Source organism: Hyaena hyaena, unplaced genomic scaffold, assembly GCF_003009895.1.
Source record: "Hyaena hyaena isolate Hyena2069 unplaced genomic scaffold, ASM300989v1 scaffold_168, whole genome shotgun sequence".
NCBI lineage: Eukaryota > Metazoa > Chordata > Mammalia > Carnivora > Hyaenidae > Hyaena > Hyaena hyaena.
In genome coordinates this window covers 1,092,060-1,109,068 of record NW_024080800.1, presented here as the reverse complement: position 1 = coordinate 1,109,068, position 17,009 = coordinate 1,092,060, and positions in this window count along the sequence as shown.

Genomic DNA, 17,009 nt, shown 5'->3' with positions numbered 1-17,009 from the left:
GCAGAGCTGAGAGTTTTCTTCAGTCTGCTTTCATGAAGTGCAGATCCTTTACCGAACCCTGTCATAGGCAGTGGGTTTGCTCTGATTCACTACCTGGTCTAGTGAATCATTTTTATTCCCCATTACTTCCTAGGACCTGAATTTCTAATAGCTCCTGTTTTGCTTCTTGATCCAGAGCTCAGCTCCCATTTTGCATTTCTTTTCCACGTAAGGCCTATGAAAGTATTTATCTTTTGGTTTGGAACAGGTTTTGCTTGTTTTGTTGCTTGTTTTCATTTTTTAAATTATTATGGCAGTGTATTTGCAGTAGAGGGAGTGCTTCAAAGTGTGAATTTACTGCCCTCTCTTCCCTCAACTCTTGCTTTATATCTTTTTGTTAGAGGTTTAGTGAAGAGTTAATTGCTCGAATTCTGCTAATTGCCCCTATTCCCTATTTAAGTTTTTGTAAATGAAGTAGTCCCAAACCGAGTCAAGGAGTATAAAGTGTTCTAAAGTATAGGACTGTTTTGTTTTGTTTTGTTTTTACATACTTATTTATTTTGAGAGAGAGAGCTAGAGAGAGCGAGAGCGAGTGTGTTAGCAAAGGAAGGGCAGAAAGAATAGTAGATAGAGGATTCCAAGCAGGCTCCACAGTTCAGTGCAGAGCCTGATGTGGGGCTTAATCTCATGAACTGTGAGATCATGACCTGAGTTGAAATCAAGAGTCAGAGCTTAACCGACCAAGCCTCATACGTGCCCATAAGCATAGTCCTGCTGAGTAAAGTGGACTGGAAAACCGGTGGCAACTCTCCTTCCAATCCTAAACCTTGGATTCTAATTCTGCTGAACCCCACCCATCTAACTTATAGGTTGTGAGGCTTAAAGATGCAGTCACTCCAGGGTGCCTGGGTTACTCAGTTGGTTGTGTCAGACTCTTGGTTTTGGCTTAAGTCATGATCTCATGGTTTGTGAGTTTGAGCCCCACATCGGGCTCTGTGTTGATGGTGTGAGCCTGCTTGGGATTCTCTCCCTCTTTCTCTGCCCCTCCCTCTCTGCTCTCTCTGATAAATAAATAAACAACAAACAAACAAACAAACAAAAACCCACAGTCATTCCTTGCTGGGGTGGTAGCGGTGGTCCCTGCCTGGTGATCTTATTTCAGGAGCTAAGTGTCAAGGGATGGGATGTACTTCACAGTAACCAAACCTCCAAACCTATACCAGAGGCTCACTCTCTCTAATTATCCAACAATATTAGTATTCTTCCTTTCTATGGGAAGGCAAGTTCAGGGTCTATATAGGGTCTGGAAGTGTTTGTACCTGGCTTGTCCATGCCCTGTAAAGACATGAGGAGCTGAAAATACAGTATTCTCTTAACACTTCTAATCTAAAAATTCTATTTCTGGAAATCAATCCTAAGGAAATAATCAGAGATGTGGTCAAGATTTATGCATAAAGATGTTTGCCTTAACTTTTACCTATAGTAGTAAAAAATTTAAGGGAAAAAACCCCCAATGTCCAAAATTTATAGTTCATTTATATTATACAACATTATATAGCTTTTATTTTCAGGATACTTAGTGACATGGTACATGGTAGCAGTATAATACTAAATGGAGAAAAGCATTATAGCATGTTACAATACATGCGATAATTTAAAATTTTTAAAGCAGAATAAGATAGAAAAATGTCTTAGAAAAAAAGAGCTAGAAGAAAATACTCAATGTATTAATAAGTTTCTCTTCTGTATTTTCAAAAGTTTCTTATATAAATATATATTACTTTTATAATCATAAAAGTACATTGTTAAATTAAAAGACATCTGTCTCTTTACAGATGATGCATTTTGATATATAAAGTGACAGAGTCAAAAATTGGAGGTTACGTTAATATCCAACACCTGCTGTTATGAAATTTCATTGTATGTAACTGTATATAACTTTCTGTTCTAGATAGTTAATGTAGAAATAACGAAAAGGAGTTGTGTGTAATTTAAAAACTCTGCTTGCAGGCATTTAAAAAATCTCTAACAGAAAATAAGATCACATACAATCTTTATAGCAGGGTGACAAATGTCTCATTAGGTAAAGTGCATGTTGGCATAAAAATGAATGTAATTTATATTTGAATTTTTGGCTAATCAAATGACATATGTTTTATTGTCTTGCAGTTATATTAATGAGCAATATTTAATTAAAAGCTAATTGAATATTCTAGGCAGCAATTATCTTGCAATAGAGATGCCAAATCTGACATGAGGAGGCAGGTGAGCAGAAAGCAGAACTTGTGTAATTATTCCTCGGGGAGATGGAAAAGAAGGAATCACATCAGGCATTGCCACAGAGAAAGATTTGTGAAGATCTGCTCTAAACCACACAAAATGTGGTTTCTTCTGTTGAATTTTGTTTACATTTTCTTCATAGGGTAAATCATGTCTGATCTAAAGCTAGTGTCGTCAGTATTCACTGGTTCACAAATGCAGTTCTATAGTCTCCTTTGAACCCAAGCCAGGGAGAAGAGAACAAGTCTCACTCACTTTCATGAACTGAGACACGGATTTTGTGTAATGTGGCTTGGGTAGGTGTCCTGCCTGATGTGGTGGAAGACAAAAAAATAAAAATAAGAAAACCTTTTGAAATCAGAGAGAATGTGGGCAGAAGCCACAAGGTGAATTAAATGGAATCTTTTTATTTTTTGAGACATTTCATTTTATATATACATAGATATTTCCTCTGATTTACTGATTCATAATTTGTATGTGGTAAATTCACTCATTTTTAAGTGTACAGTTTAGTGAGTTTTGACAGTTGTGTACATCTATGAAACCACCAGCACAATCAATATTTAGAACATTTCCATTTTTCCAAGAAGTTCTCTTGTGCCCCTTTAGAGTCAACTCTTTCCCCATGTCCCCAGCCTGAGGCAACCATTAATTTGTTTTCTGTCACTGTACTTTTGTTATTTCTAGGATTTTTTGTGAAGGGAATCTTACAGCATGTAATCTTTGGTGTTTGATTTCTTTCTCTTAGCATAATGTTTTTGAGATTCATCCATGGTATTGCATATTTTATATAAATCATGGCACAATCTTTATGAATGAGATCACTTCATTTTCGCCTATTAATCTGCCCACTCAGAAGAATTCAGCCTTTGTCATCTCAGAAGAGTGAAGTATTTTTCAGGCTTGTGTTTTTGGTATTTTTGTGTCAGAGAATTGAGAGAATGGAAGGTGGGAGATAAGGTTAGAGAGGTGGGAGGAAAACAGGACACGGCTGGAGAAACTAGAATGATCTACATCAGAGATTCTCAAAGAGGGATCTCTGGACCACCCAGCATCACCCGGGAACTTGCTGGAAATGCAGATTCTTGGGTTCCATCCCAGAATGGGATGTTTCTTGAATCAGAAACTCCGAGATGGAGCCCAGTAATCCGTGTTTTAACAAGCCTTCCAAGTAATCCTGATGCACATTAAACACATTATATAATAAACTACTGAGAAAGGAGAAGAGAAAGAAGACAGATAAATCCAGTGGGCCCGGGGTAGAAGAGGAGTTCCAGAGAGAAGCCTAGGAGCAGCTGGGGTATATGAAGGAGGCAAATATTTAATTTAGTATTTCTGTGGATTAGGTACTAAGATCTCTTTCTGGTTTTCAAGATACACAAGTACAGATTTGAGCCATTCTGAAATTGTTGTTGTGTATGTGTGTGTATGCATATTTAGTAGCGCTTTTTTGAGTACATGTGACTGAATTTATGAGGTCTATAGGCATATATCTGTTCATTCTCTACACCACAAGTATAATTGTCCAAATGGGGAAATGGTGGTATTGAGTAACAAAGTCTGGACAGCAGCTAGAATGTAGGCCAGAGGCATGTGGGTGGCTCAGTTGGTTGAGCGCCCAACTTTGGCTCAGGTCATGATCTTGTGGTTTGTGAGTTTGAGCCCCACATCAGGCTTGGTGCTGTCAGCCTTTCAGCCCATTTGTGATCCTCTATCCCCCTCTCTCTTTGTTCCTCCCCTGCTTGCACTCTCCCCAAAATAAATAAATATTTTTAAAAAAAGAATGTAGGCTAACACTTGTCTTTTAAACTTTGATCCAACGTTTTTTCACAGCACTTATATTTATAGGCTCAGAAGACAATGTGAGGAAGAAAAGAAAAACTTTGCAAGGCTCTGACATTAAGGAGGAGGAGGATGGAACTTTTGAATGAGTGTCTTAAGCATGTTGCATATGAACCATGGTTTCACAGCACTAAGCAGATGCTTCAGGGGATGCAGCATGAAGGGTGAGCAAGATATGCTGTGTAAACATTCCGTTGCTTACTAAGACAGTAGTTGCTGTGTTTCATAGGTGAGAAGAACAGTTTGCACAATGGAAACCTAATGGTGCATTGATTTTATTTAAATCCTCAATTAAAAAACTCCACTGTATGATCTTGGCACCCCTGTGAAGGATCAGTTGATTGTATATGTAAATGTATTTCATGAGTACCTTGAATGGCAGTGGGGGAAAGGACAGTCGCTTCAACAAATGGTGTTGGAAAATTGGATATTTACACAGAAGAGAATAAAATTGGACCATTATACCATACACTAAAATCAACTCAAAATATATTAAACTCTTAAACATAAGATTTGAAACTGTTAAATACCTAGAAGAAAATATAGGGGAAAAGCTTCATGATATTGGTTTAGCTATGATATTTTGGCTATAACAAGAAAAGCACAAGCAACAAAAGCAAAAATTGATTAGTGGGATGGCGTCATTAAGAAGCTTCTGCACAGCATAGGATAGAGAGAGTAAAAAGGCAACCTATAAAACAGGAGAAAATATTTGTAAATATATTTGTGTTAATACGCACAATATATAAGGAACTAGTCATGGTTTCTAAGTTCGAGCTCTGCATCCATCTCCATGCTGGCATTGCGGAGTCTGCTTGGGATTCTCTCTCCCTCTCTTTCTCTGCTCCTCTCCTGCTCATACTCATGTTCCTTCCTCCCCACTATCAAAAATAATAAACTTAAAAAAATTTTAAAAAGTGAACAAAGAACTTAAATAGACATTTCTCTGAAGAAGGCATACAAATGGTCACCAGGTATATGAAAAGATGCTCAATGTCTCTAATTGTCAGAGAAATGCAAATTAAAATCACAAGGAGAAATCATCTCATGCCTCTCAGAATGGCTGTTGTATGTATAAAACAAAAAAGAAAAGTGATGGTGAGAATGTGGAGAGATTTGAGCCCTTGCACACTGTTGATGGGAATGTAAAGAGATGTAGCCATTATAGAAGGCAATATGGCTATTTCTTACAATATTCACAGTAGAGCTGCCATATGATCCAGTAATCCTACTTCTGGATATTTATCCAAAGGTGTTAAAGCCAGGATCTCCAGGACTTACATACACTCCCATGTTCACTGTAGCACTACTCATAATATCCAGGATGTGGAAATAATCTAAATGTGTATCAACCAATGAATGGATAAAGAATATATGGTATATACATACAATAAATATTATTCAGCCTTAAGAGAAAAGGAAATCCTACATGATATTCCTATGTGATAATGCAGGTGAGCCTTGAAGACACCATGCTAAGAGAAATAAGCCAGTTACAGAAACACAAATACTGCATGCTTCCATTTGCATGAGATATCTGAAGTAGTCAAACTCATAGAACAGAGGGTAGAATGGTAGTGGTCAGGGGCGGAAGATAGGGGGAAACTAGGGAGTTGTTGATCAGTTGGTACAAGGTTTCAGTTTTACAAGTTGAAAAAATTCTAGAGATCTGTACAACATTGCACCTATGCTTTAACACCTTTGGATAAATATCCAGAAGTAGGATTACTGGATCATATGCACCTAGGCTTAACAATATGGTATTGCGCACTTAAAATTTGTTAAGAGAGTAGATCTTTTGCTGTGTTCTTACCACAATAAAAAATAAATAAAACCCCCAACAAGCAAATAGAGGAAGGTAAAAAAACCCATCCCCTGTCCTCCCTCCCCCCCTAAAAAAGAAAAAGAAAGCTAGGTTAACGTGTTATAGACCTCTCCAACATTATTGGGGAAACCCATGTCAACCATACATTCTATTACATGTATGAGAACAAAGGCTCAATGCTGTTTTGAAAGAGAATTTACAGGGGCACCTGGGTGGCTCAGTGGGTTAAACATCCGACTTCAACTCAGGTCATGATCTCACAGATCATGAGTTTGAGGCCCTGTATCAGGCTCTGTGCTGACAGCTCAGAGCCTGGAACCTGCTTTGGATTCTGTGTCTCCCTCTCTCTCTGCCCCTCCCTCACTTGTGGTCTATCTCTCTCTCTCAAAAGTAAGCAAACATTAAAAAAAATAAAAAACAAAAGAGAATTTATAGGATGGTTTTTATCAGTCTAGGACTGGAATTAGGTTTAAAGCTTGGGTGGTTTGAGGATATAATTTAATGATTTGGGATTAGGTAACATAGGCAGGTTGCAGTCACTTTCAATTGTTTCAAGGGCATAGAATGGAGTTTTCAAGCAGGTTGGTCACTAGAACTTTTAAAATTTTAGCTTTTTTTTCTTCCAGAGAAGTGGGTGGCAATGGGGACTAGGGCTTACTTTTTTTATCATCTTGGTAAATTTCCATGTTTAGTGTTCTAAGTTCAGATCTCATTTCTCAGTCTTTCATTCTCATAAGAAACCATAACAACAGACTATTTTAATCTTTTGTATCTTAAAAAAACCCACATTTGCATATCATCTATAGAATGATAAGTGCATGTTAAGTCCATTTTGTACTGTGCTTTGACGAGTTTTAATCTGGGATTATCAGTGACCTCTATTCCTCTTCATTCACCTTTGTTTTGATATAGATGTTACTGAATATTGGAATTTCTAGAATACTTCCTTGTCATTTGTATTCATGGAGTTTATGATGCTAGAGATTTTAATTACATTGTCTTGTCTGACTTTGCCTTAAGTTCAAAACTAACATAAAAGAATTCCCAATCTTCTTATAAGGCAGTTGTCAATCCCTTTATTATTCATTTTACCTGTCCCTAGACCTTTAAGAGATCTACGAATGGTGGAATATTAATTGATACATTTCCCTAGCTGCTTTACAGGAAACGATACCAGTTATCTCTGTGACTTGAAAAATGATTGCAAATGTTGCCTCTATTTTGTAGTACTGATGGTCTGTCCAAGGAAATTAGCAGCTAAAACAGTGTTCAATATCTAATCTGGAGATAAAGCCAAGAATTAGGTACAAAAGCTTGCAAAACAGATTAGATTGCAATCTGAAAGCCCACACAGCCAGCTGGGCAAAGAAATATTAATGGTATACTGAGATGTGATTTCTGACATCTCTTTTAGTCTCAGAGCTGAGCAATGAAAACATGATCCTCTTTGAGCTACAGAGGAGCTTATAGTAAATTCCAAAATATGAAAAGAGATGTGGTCTTTTTATTACCACTATATCATTATCTTGCATTAATAGCTGTAATTAGTCTGAGCCAGACTATCAGCTGCTATTGAAATATATGGAACTAATTAGACATGAGATATTTTACTGGAACAAGATTGGAAGACTGAAAATTTACACAAATGAGGCCTTCTGAAATGATGAACACAAGTCATAATAATGTTTCTGGAAAACAAGACCAAAGAGAGAATGAAATCAGTCAGGTAGACAGAAATCCTACTTTTCCTACATGCGTAGTAGGGAAAAGATGCCATAGGTAGGGAAAGGGAAATGGGGAGGGATACAGAGATGAGAGACCATAAGATTTGGGGATTGCAGTGAGCCTTCAAAGGAGCAATCATTCTTTGCTAACATCAGGGTCAAATGGGTACCCAGTTTGTTTTCTTATTGCTGTTGCTATGAGTATAAGGATAGTCTTCACACTATTATTCATAAAAGTGAAAAATTGGAAACAACTTTAAGCCCCCAAATTAATGAATTCAAAAGATTACATTTGGTATCTGCACATGGCAAAATACTAAATAGGATTTTAAAAAGTATTTACCTGAGAAAATATTTACCATGTTTTATGTAATTAAAAAATAGGCTTCAAAATCTACACAAAGTGTCATTCCATTTATTCACCTAAATGTATGTCTCTTCATAGGAAAAACATTTCCTGACAACATATATAATTTAATATTTAGTACTGGTTATCTTTGGGTGGCGATTTTTGTTTTTATTTCATTTGTTGTTTGTTACATTTTTAAAGCAAATTTTTTTTTTTGCTTAAGTATAGTTAGAAAAATATATACTGAATGCTGTATGGAAAAGAAAAACTAAATGCAAAAACTAAATCATAAAAGAACCAGAAGGAAACATAGATGAATATTTATCTCATCACTAGCAAAGAACTTTCAATAAGTAAAAGCAAAGGAAGAACCTACAGTTTTCAAAACTGGAGATATTTGCCATATAAAAATGGCAACATATAAACATATAAAAATGTTTATACAGTCAAAAAATTATAAGCTAAATTTAAATTAGAGGAAAAATAATGGGAAATGATTTACAAATGTATCAGTAGGAATAGCCCAGGTTGTGCTGAAGTAACAAACAGCCCCCAAGTATCTAGACCCTAACACAACAGTTTACTTTTTGTTCATGTAATTAATAAAATTTAAAACCATGTATTAAAATCTAGCATTTGAAAACAGCTTAGTTCTGCTATCTGAATGTCTCATTGGGAGTGTAGTGTTAAATTGCAAATTTTATGGGGGGAAAATTCCACCGGCATATAAGAATCTAAATACACAATAATGGTTATCTATTAAATATGAATGTTGAATCTAAATGCCATAATAATATATAATCACTAAAAATTATATTTTGTAAAAGTATGTAGAAATATGGAAATATGGACTCAATGTATTCTCTAGAGTAATAAATGGTTTACAATGCATCAGATATAGAGTATATGATTCTCAGTTATCAATTTGCCTTGAAATATAATCTTTATAGAAAAATGATTAGAGTGAAACAAAACAAAGTATTTTTTATTTTATTATTTATTTATTTTTAATTTTAGAGAGAGAGAGAGATCAAGAATGGAGGAGAAGGGCAGAGGGAGAAAAAGAATCTTAAACAGCCTCAATGCTCAGTATGGGGCCCAATGTGGGGCTTGATCCCACAACCCTAAGATTATGACCTGATCTGAAATCAAGAGTCAGACACTCAACTGACTGAGCCACCTAGCCACTCCACAACAAAGTATTTTTAATAATAAATATTTCTAATTAGTGATGCTTAGTAATTGCAGCCGATATCTGCTTTTCATCTGGATTTTTTCTATATTTTCAAAGATGTCACCAATTACTTGGTAAGGAAAGGATTATCAGGAGCCCTGCATTTATTCTTTTACTTTATGGAGGAAAGACTTGGGAAAAATAAAAAGATGGCTTGGTTAAGTCCCTTTGTGAATGTGCTAATGACAGACCTACTAGCAAACAGATCATTAGTATTTAACACTGGGGAATCTCTGACATACTTTTAGCAAGAGGTACCTGGTCTGTCTAGACTTGCTTATACTAAATAAACCTGGATTCTATGGGTTTCTGGAAAATGCATCGCTGGAAGATGTCATAAAAGCTATGTACTCATCAAAGCATAAAATGTTTCCTGACTATATCATAAATATAAATGCTACCTGTACCTGTCACATAAAAACCCTGTATGTTAAATCGGGGCCAGAACAAAAAAGAACCCTAACCAAGGTGTTGGTAGTTTTGGACTTTCCATGCTCTGTCTATGATTTGTGATTATGTGAATTCTTTTTTTTTTTTTTAAGTTTATTTATTTTGAGAGAGAGAGATAGCATGAGTGGGATAGGGGCAGAGAGAGAGGGAAATCCCAAGCAGGCTCAGCACTATCAGCTCAGAGCTTGACGCAGGGTTCCATCTCACAAAACTGTGAGATCATGACCTGAACCAAACTCAAGGGTCAGATGCTTAACCAACTGAGCCACCCAGGTGCCCCATGATTATGTGAATTTTAAAGTTATTATTAAGATGCAAAACTGAATAAGATCTCTGGTTCTTGTGAATATAATTTGATGTTATAAATCCTTTGTGTTAGCTCATTGTATATTCAGTACCAGAAAAAAAAAATGCTTTAAGTACATGAAACAAGTAACAAACTCACAGGAATATAAGGTACATGCTGGATTCAAGAAAATAAAATCACTGGAATTAGTTATTACGTGGCTTCCAAATCTATAAATGGTTCAGAGGGGCAAGATTAAACCAATATTCACAAGAAGGGTCTTTGACAATTCTATGATCTACATTACTGTGATCATTAGTAATACCATTGGAATCTGTGTGTAATCAAATGCAGGTCTTCAGTCAGTTGGTTGACTGCCTTCTCACTGGTTCCTAGCGAGAACAGTTCTTTTCTGCCTTCAGCTGGAATGGCTCACTCTACATTCAGGAAGAATAAGTTAATTCAGCCAGGAGTTGGGAGATAAAATGGTATATTGGGCTCTGAGGTTAAGGTGCTTGGGATTGAAATCTGGGTACAAAATTTACTAGCTGTATGACTGAAAATTCAGTGGCCCTTTTCATTCCTGAGCGTGTTCATTTGTAAATTACAGGTAGTTGCATCTGTTTCCTCATGCATGAGAACTAAAAGTACATGGAGGCTTGCACTAGGCCAGGGCCAAAGGAGGTGCCATTATTAATTATTTGAACGAATTCACTATTTCCTAAAAGCTTAGCTAATTACTTTTCTGCCTTCACTGAGATAGGGTCTTCAATAAACCCTTCTGCATTCCTCCATATTTCTCCATATCTTTTGGCATGTGGTTTTTCTCATGACTAGTTGAAAGCCTGTAGGTTAGAGTACAAGTAAACAAAACAAAACCAACTCCCTTGTGGAGTTTTGAAGAGTAAAGCAAATGGAAAGTCATTTGGGGTGCCTGGGTGGCTCAGTCGGTTGACTGTCTGACTTCAGCTCAGGTCATGATCTCACGGTTCAAGGGTTCAAGCTGCGCATAGGGCTCTGTACTGACAGCTCGCTCAGAGCCTGGAGCCTGTCTTGAGATTCTGTGTCTCCCTCTCTCTGACTCTTCCCTGCTCATGCTGTCTCTCTCTCTCGAAAATAAATAAAACACTTAAAAATTTTTTTAAAAAAAGGAAAGTCATTTGTACTGATTGGATTTTGGATTCCTAGAATGTGACCCCAGAGCATGTATTCCATCCATCCAATTATGGATTTTGAATATTTTCTGATTTTATCCTATATAATAATCATTTCATCTTTTCCTGTTTTCAGAAAGCTTTGTAATATCAAGCAACATACTGAGCTCCCAAGAAGTCATTCAAATAGCATTAATAGGCAGGTACCCATTGTCAGCAAGGAAAATTGCTCTATTTCCCTCTCAGCTTCATGACTTTATTTAATACTTGCTTGTCAAAGCTGATGGGGATTCCATGGCCCTGATTCCTGTCTGTTCACCCAAGACTGACATTTTCCATTTCTTCAAATGCTTCGGCAGTAATAGAAATAAGAATTCTTTATGATTTCTATCCAAAGAATTTCTTCCCCACCTTGTGGAGATGCTCATCTTTAACTAGTTAACAGGTTAAGGCAAGCCTAGTTCTCTTAAGTTCTCAAAATAGAGAACTATGATTGGGTCCAGCTTTGCTTGACAGATGCAGATAACCCCTTTTCCCCACCAGAGCCCAGGGCTTGATTGCAGCCAGAGCCCTTATTGCATTCTGTGTGGATGTCACGGAACTCTGAGCCTTCAACAGTAATGACTCTGAAGTCACATTTCTTTTCAATGGATTCATCTCCTGAAATTCATCTTTCTAATTTCTGCTGTTCTGAATCCCAGCAGAGTTATGATGAGCTTAAGTGTTCATCAATTAATGTCAAAACTCAGTGTAACACCTTCAGAACTGCCTTTGACAACCACTAGAATAAAAAATGAATTTGCTAATGATCAGTTCCTGAACGGAAAGAGTCCTAGGAATTTGTGATGGTAGGACATGTAGGCTCAGTTCATAAAATATGCATGGGTTTTTAAAATGGGGATCAAAACAATTGGGGGCACAGAATAAGATGCGGGCACAAAGAACAGTCACATGATACCAGGACCCTAGAACTATATTTTTTTCAAATTTAGAACTTTTCTGTTCTTTTGGCTAACTACAGTTTACACTGTTGCTACTGGAAAAATTCACAGACCTCTCCAAAATCTCAATTCTTCCCAAGTCATATTTTATTGGTATTTATTTTGTTGTTATGGTAGACAACGTGGGCATTTCTATTACTTGTAAGTGCTTCAAATCAATACTATATTGATGATTTTCAACGGAATGGGCTTACTTTCTTCTGGGGACGAAGCAATAATGCATGTGTGTTCCTGTGCAAATTCTCACATGCTCTATTCCTGCTTTATTACACCCGTAACATGAACTGATAGGGCCTTACAAGTACCAGTTTGGGCCCAGCTCCCTCAAGGGAGGTTTCCAGTGCTCCTATATTGAGTGTTTGTGGCTCGATTCCAAGCCGGACTACATGGCTCTTTGTCTCTTCTTCATGGGCAAGGGCACAATCTTTGTTTTATTCTGTTTTTGTATGAGAAAGCTTTACTTTTTTTTATTTTCATACCCAGGTGAATGCATTGTTGTCGTGTTACAGACCATGCATAGATACAAATTTAAGAAATACTGACAACTGGTTTTTACATTTTTTTCCAACAAATTCCCAAATAGAGGGTATGTGCTCATCCTCACCGACACCATCTTCAGATTCCTTGATTGTTTCTCTCTGTCCAGCTAGCTTGCTGGGACCCTAGGAGATTGCATTCCTTGGTGTGCTGGAGGATGCGACTGGGGTCTGGTGTCTGCCTGTCTTTCCAGTCTCCTCCCACCCAGACTCTAATTCTAGATGCTAAGATTAGAGTCCACTTTCTGGGAAAACTGACCTCTTTCTTTCACAAGAAAGGAGGTGCTTTCCACCTGGAATGCCTTTACCCCTTGTCATCCAGAAAGAGTCCCTCTCAGCATTAGGCAAAGTCAAGTTCTTTCTCCCCTCTCTTTTTGCAGCATTTAACACCTCCTTACAGACTTTATCACATTTGCTGAAGCTGCTTCCACATCTGACTATTGTGTCACTTTATCCTTGGCATCTGGGAACAGAAGCAGTGCATACTGGGAATGTCTTTGTTAAGTAAGTGAGGAAAAAAAAAAGAGGGGCACTTGGGTGGCTCAGTTGGTTAAGCGGCCAACTTTGGCTTAGGTCATGATCTAGTGGTCCGTGAGTTCTAGCCCCACGTCGGGCTCTGTGCTGACAGCTCAGAGCCTGGAGCCTGCTTTGGAATCTGTGTCTCCCTCTCTCTTCCCCTCCCTGCTTGTACTTTGTCTCTCTCTCTCTCTTTCTTTCAAAAATAAATAAACATTAAAAAAAAAAAATAAGTGAGAACACCACTGAATGATGAGGCTGAGGGCTGGTGTTATTCAATCCTTGTTCCCCCTACCCCCTCCAGGGCAAATTGGTTCTCATGGAGCTAAGTTCAAATTCCCAGTATGGCAGGAAAAGAACTTAGAGTTTTACACATTGTTTCATGTCGACAAATACCAGCAGAGTAATGCCAGTTAGAGCCAGTAATACATGCTAAGGTGGGTAGTTAGTTTGATTTCAGATTAATTTGAAGATCCTTCTGCCCTTGCCCCCTGCCCCCCTCCCCTCTCTGGTAACAAATGCCTAAAATATTTACTTACAGGTAAATTTAACAGATTGATAGCTAGACATATTCACTAATTTCCCAAAATACGTTACATGGAATGTGTCCCATGAGTAGTTTCCTGAGTAAGGGACTCCAAGGACAAACTAACTTTGGGGCCTATGCCTGACTATACCAGCCCGTGTCAGTTCAGGTCTTCCAGGAAGCAGGTGCCAAAATGGGATTCGACACACAAGAGATTTATTTGGACAGCTCTTGAAGAATAAAAGGGAAGAAGCAGGCACAAGCAGAAAAGGAGAGGGAGAAAGGAGGACAGATAGGAAGAATCTCAGGTTACAGTGAGGAAGAAAGCTTCAGTGAGGATGGGAGCTTCCCAACAGAAATTACCTGTTGGAGGAGTCCCATGTCCCACAGGAATGGGCTTGCCCTGGGACCCACACTCTGCCCTCCCAGAGGGAAAACATGGCATCTGCACAAATGCAGTGGTGGATCCAGAGGGCTGGCAGCTGGAGCCATCAGTCAACTTTGCTTTCTGCAGCAGCAGGTCTGAGAGGCATAGTTTCATGGCTGTCACACAGGTTTTATTCTAAAAGTACTTGGTATGTATCATTTCACTTAACCTTTATAGGAAATTCATGAAAGATAAATTCTATTATTATCTCGATTTCATAAAGCGTAGGAAGGCTGGTAACTTGCCCAAGACCCTGCTGACAGATCTGGAATCCCTGGGAAGGAAGCCGTGAGCACATCTCAGTGCTGATGGCCCTGTGCTTCTCCCTCTCCTCCCCTGCTGTGGAACTCACTGGGTAGCTCCAACCAGTAGGTTCCCCTCTCTAGGCTATATGGGTGGGGATGGGTGGTTAACAGGCTCTGGGCAATAGGACTGTCTACACATGAGGGGCTATAACACTGGAGACATGGTCACTTTGCTCTTCTGATTGCTCTTCCACTTTTTCTGTAATCCAATGTACAAAGTAGCCCATTGGCCCTTCATTTTCCCCAAGGAGACTCTGCCCCCTTCTCTCCCGTCTGGGCTCTCAGTGAGTGGACTCTCCAGTGGACTCTCCAGAAAGGCTCCTCCTCTCTGCCCCTTCCTTCCTCATTCAATCTTACACATTTTGCCTCTTCTTTTTGTTCCTGGGTTGGCTCAGTTTTTCATTCTGACCCCTTCTCTTTGTCCCTTCTCCACTCTCTGCACAAGGTATTTATATGACAGCCCACCTTCCTTCCCCTTCTAGGATCTGGCACTTTCCCAGGCTTCCTCCTGCTACACCTGTGTTGCTATTTGAGTGTCTTTAGTTTTTAATGGCTGACAAGGGGCAGAGATGCTCCTTGCCAGAAGGCAAGGTCGATTGCTTCTGGACACATATCATTATGTAGCTGGCCCTGGCCTTTATGTCTTTTCTGGTACAAATAAACAGATACAGTAAAGGATAATAGGTGGGCTGCTAGGAGAATTGTATGAACAATCCCTTCCCTCTAACCTAAAGGGACCAGGTTTTATTTTTGAGCCCTGAAGACTCCTTCCCTTAACCAAATTTAAAAATTTTTTTTCAGAAGTAGCAGGTTCATCTTAGTTCACCTTTTTGTTTTGAAATGTCACTGATCCTTCAAGGTTTACTACACATACTGCACCATCTGGGCGCCTTCCCTGAACTCTCTGTCAGATGGAATTACTCCCTTCTCCCTATTCTTAGGGCACCTTGTTTTGGTCATCCTAACAGCCTTCTGCCTCAGTGGAGTTTATGTGGCAGGTAGTTTTCATGTTATTCTCTTCTGCTATGCTCTCAGCTACTCAGGGCACCTTCTTCAAATCTTTAGCACTTGACTCACCCAGATTTTCTGGAGAGAGCAATGATTCTCAAGATTTAGTGGCTGAAAGGTAGAATATACAAACAGATAATTGCCACACTATATATGACACTAGAGCCTGACCCACAACCTCTGTAGCAAGTAACTTGGGAAGCCAAATCACAATCTTTATAGCCATTTGCCCAGAGCAATTAGATCTTGGTCGATAACTGCCAGCTTTGTTAATTTTTGTCCCCACTTTCAACTCAGGACTGTCCAGAGAAAGTGAAATATGTTCCCAAACCAATCCCATAGGATGTTCCACTTCTAGTTAGACTGCTTCAACTTTCTAACATCAAGAACCTCCATTCAGGGCAAATCTGAAACCTTCCCTTTCTTCCACTATCAAGCTTTCCTATACCTCTGCCTGCCTTTGAGTTTCTGCCAATTGGTGGCTGATTGCTTTGCTAGCAAGCTCTGAAAAATAAGCCTCTGCTTGTGCTCATTTGGATGGTCTTCCTCTGTTATTTCTATATAGCACAAAAATCACCCAGAGAGGGGTACCTGGGTGGCTCTGTCAGTTGAGCCTCTCTTGATTTTTGGCTCAGGTCATGATCCCAGGAGATCCAGCCCTATGTTGGGCTCTGCGCTGAGCATGTAGCCTGCTTGAGATTCTCCCTCTCTCTCTCTCTCTCTCTCCTCCTACCCAACACCCCTCTCCCCCATGCACACACTATCTCACTCACAACAAATACAAAACAAAAAAGAATCATCTGAAGAACTTGTTAAAATACAACCAAGACTCTAATTTAGTAAGTATGGGGTAGGGCCTGAGATTCTTTCTGCATTTTTAATGAGCTACCAGATGACTTTGAGTAGCATTGAGATGGAATGTTCAGGTGAAGGGATACTATTATGATCTATTAATCTATGTTCTTCTTCCACCAAATTTCCTTTCCTTGTGATTTGCTCCATCACACAGGAAGGCTGTTCTGAGTTCAGGATCTCAGGGGAGAAAAGAGGCAAGCAGGAAGCAAATACTCAGGGACTTTCCTTCTGATTTTCACCAAAGTTAAAGCTTTTAAGGTAGTGATTTTTGACATGGGGCTATTTTTCTCCTAGCAGGAAATATTTTGCCTTTCTGGTTGTCACAGCTAGGGGTTATCTAGCGGGCATGTGTAGGATTCTGCTAAACATCCTACCATCTATACGACAAGACCTCTCTACAGAGAAGTATCTGTTAATATGGGGGGAAGGATGAGAAACCCTAATATCAAAGAGTAGAGAGACAGATGGATTGTTTGAGAGCAGCAAGGGCTTTCTCTGCCTTTTAAGGTTTCCTGGATTGCAGGAGCTGGACAGAGGAAAAGAGGTGAGAACAGAGCCTTATGTGGGCCATCTCCCATTATACAGGGGCCGTGTACCCATGTTCCCTGGGTAGAACTGTGGGGAGACAGAAGACATAGGTGGGAGGGCTTCAAGTTAAATCCAGATCAAGTGGGACCGTTGGACAGCTTCAGAGATGACCATCCAAAGCTGC